Source organism: Schistocerca americana, chromosome 1 (assembly GCF_021461395.2).
Source record: "Schistocerca americana isolate TAMUIC-IGC-003095 chromosome 1, iqSchAmer2.1, whole genome shotgun sequence".
NCBI lineage: Eukaryota > Metazoa > Arthropoda > Insecta > Orthoptera > Acrididae > Schistocerca > Schistocerca americana.
The window spans coordinates 149,393,743-149,396,764 of record NC_060119.1 but is presented as its reverse complement, the minus strand read 5'-3'; the positions used below and the strand labels follow the sequence as shown (position 1 = coordinate 149,396,764).

The 3,022-nt window shown below is 40.2% G+C and overlaps 1 pseudogene; it reads right to left on the bottom strand.

Moving 5' to 3' along the window:
* Nucleotides 1–2,656: 2,656 nt before the first annotated feature.
* On the bottom strand, nt 2,657–2,774 carry LOC124559841 (annotated as a pseudogene).
* Nucleotides 2,775–3,022: the final 248 nt, after the last annotated feature.

The following is a 3,022-nucleotide window of genomic DNA, read 5'->3' as shown; positions in this document are numbered from 1 at the left end:
AATGGGGCTAGGACAACAAGGAAGAATTGCGTCTCCGAAAGAGGCTATAGAGCTCTTTTTTACACCTCAAATTATGAATCTAATAAAACTACTCTCAAATGAAGAGGCTTCTCGACTAGGTATTCAGCACACAGATGAAGATGAGTTATTTTGTTATACAGGACTCTTGCTAATCATGGGTTCAAATCATGACAATAAGATACCTGTCCAAGATTTATGGTCTTTGCTTCAGGGCCGACAAGTGTACTATGGATCAATGAGTCGGACCCGATTTTTCGAATTGACTAAAATATTGAGGTTTGATGATAAGAACACAAGAGAAATTCGTCACCAGACTGACAAGTTTGCTCCAATGAGGGAAATTTTTGAAAGCTTCAATTCTTCACTTCCATTGTATTTCATTCCTGGTCTACATACGACAGTGGATGAGATGTTGTCTTCCTTCCGTGGTCGCTGTCCATTCAAGGTGTTTCTAAAAGAAAAACCTGGAAAATACGGCATTCTAATTCGAATGCTGTCTGATTCTGAGACTAGATATGTGATCAGCATGGACATCTATACAGGCAAGTAAGGAAATACACAGCATTCAAATGGACCGATGGAAATTGTAAAGAGACTAATAAAACCTATTGAAAAATCAGGCCGTAATGTTACCACAGATCGGTACTATACTTCAGTGGAGCTTGCTGAGACTCTATGGAATGATTTTCACCTCACACTTGTTGGCACCCTACAGTCTAACAGACGACACATACCTGAAGAGCTGAAGACTACAACTGGCCGCAGTTTACACTCTTCCATCTTTGCTTATACTGACCCTCAGACACAGAGGCCACCAGTTACTCTTGCATCAACGCTAGTCCGCGAGAAGCCAAAACGACTGCTGTTGATGCTTTCAACTTATCACTCAGAAGGGATGTTGAATGAAGACTCAAAAAAGACTAACATAAATCTTTTTTATAATTCTACAAAGGGAGGCGTGGACACCATAGACCAGATGGCAAGACACTACAGCACAAAGAGAGGAACAAGAAGATGGCCTTTGTCCCTCTTCTACACACTCATTGACATAGCAGCAATAAATGCATATTCACTCTTCCTCCTCAACTTTCCGAATTGGAAAAAGAATTTGCTAAACCGCAGAAGAGTTTTTATCACTAACTTAGGTCTCAAACTAATAAGATCTCAAGTAGATAAACGGGCACAAAATTTGTATGGACTTCAGAAGCCAGTAATAATGGCAATGGAAAGCATCACACAACGGAAGCTCAGCTGCTCTGTAGAACCATCATCCTCAACAGCAGAACCAGGAACACGTGGACGGTGCCACCTATGCTGCCAAGAAGCTGCATCTAAAAAGATCAAGTACAACAAGCTGGGAAAGTCAACTGTTACCTGCTCTCAGTGCCACAAACACGTCTGTGGGAAACACTGCAGGAAGACAGTGTTGTGTGAAAAATGCGTTGCAGAATGAGACAGTAAATTTTGTTTGCTTCATGTAGTGTATCGAATGAAAAAAGTCGTTTTTATAAGAAAACACTATTTTGAAACATTATTCCAAAAAATATATAAACTGAATCTCGTGATTTGTTCATTTTATTCCTATTATAATAACATCTTTTATTATCCAGTATACAAAAACAATGTCTAAGCATTTTGAATTGTTATTAGAGGTATCAGAAGTAAATAAATTTGATTTATGATAAAATAAATTGTGGTATTCTTTATGGGCCTTTGAGGCCCCCCCCGTTGGTATTACATGTAACAAAAAATACGTTGGTAATGCTAGGGTTAATGCTGTCTGTGTAATCAAACATAATGCTATTTATATAGTTCAGTTATTATAATTTTAAATGTTTCTGACAACCTTAATATTCACTTTTAAATGAAAATTTGTCTCAGATTTTTTTACTTGCTACATCGCCTTCCAAACCATCTTATCTAGGATCTGTGGATGAGCTTTGAGCGCAAAAAACAAAAATCTACCTGCACTCTCCGTACCATACAAACTGTGCGTTAACTAAATAGAGAAGACACTCTCACAATGCTTGAAACATTTTTCAATGTTTTGATACTTGGAACAAGTCTAACAACGTACAACAGGATACTGAGATCACAACAGCACTAAAAACAAATTTTGTGAAAAAATAATGCACTTAGGTCGTTGGACATTTCCAGTCGTCATATATTTTTGTTTGAAGGCGAGTTTTAGATACGGCACATATTCAGAAATATGAAAATTATATCTGTCTGTCGTAATAATATTCATCCCTTACTGGCCAAAGCCCAGCCAGATTTTAGGAGACCATTTCTAGCTGGTGTCAACTCGTGCTGGTCATCGGATTCCCAGAATCCTCAGAGTGCTGATACCTTCTTGCTAGGCAGTATGCTACACTATCTGCTAGCGCTATTAAGGCAGTTTTGAAGCTAAAAACTGCACTAAACAAAACTCCGTCCGAACAGGCGATGTAGGCCCAAAGGTACCGACGGCCGCCGTGTCATCCTCAGCCCACAGGCGTCACTGGATGCGGATATGGAGGGGCATGTGGTCAGCACACTGCTCTCCTGGCCGTATGTCAGTTTACGAGACCGGAGCCGCTACTTCTCAATCAAGTAGCTCCTCAGTTTGCCGCACAAGGGTTGAGTGCAACGCACTTGCCAACAACGCTCGGCGGACCGGATGGTCACCCATCCGAGTGCTAGCCCAGCCCGACAGTGCTTGACTTCGGTGATCTGACGGAAACCGGTGTTACCACTGCGGCAAGGCCGTTGGCACTTTTGAAGCTAGACGTAAGAAAGTTGGTATGTGATTTCTCGGTCAGAAATAAGGAAATTTAACACCATAGGGGTGACATGGTGGATGAAAAGTTTTTCGAAAACACATTATTAAAGAACTACTAAAATGTTTTTAAAGCTACATCTATGAACATTGGTATTTGGCTTCTCGATCATAAGTACAAAAATATGCATTTCTGTGTTTTTGGAAATTGAACCCTTAAGGGGGTGAGATAGGGGATGAGAT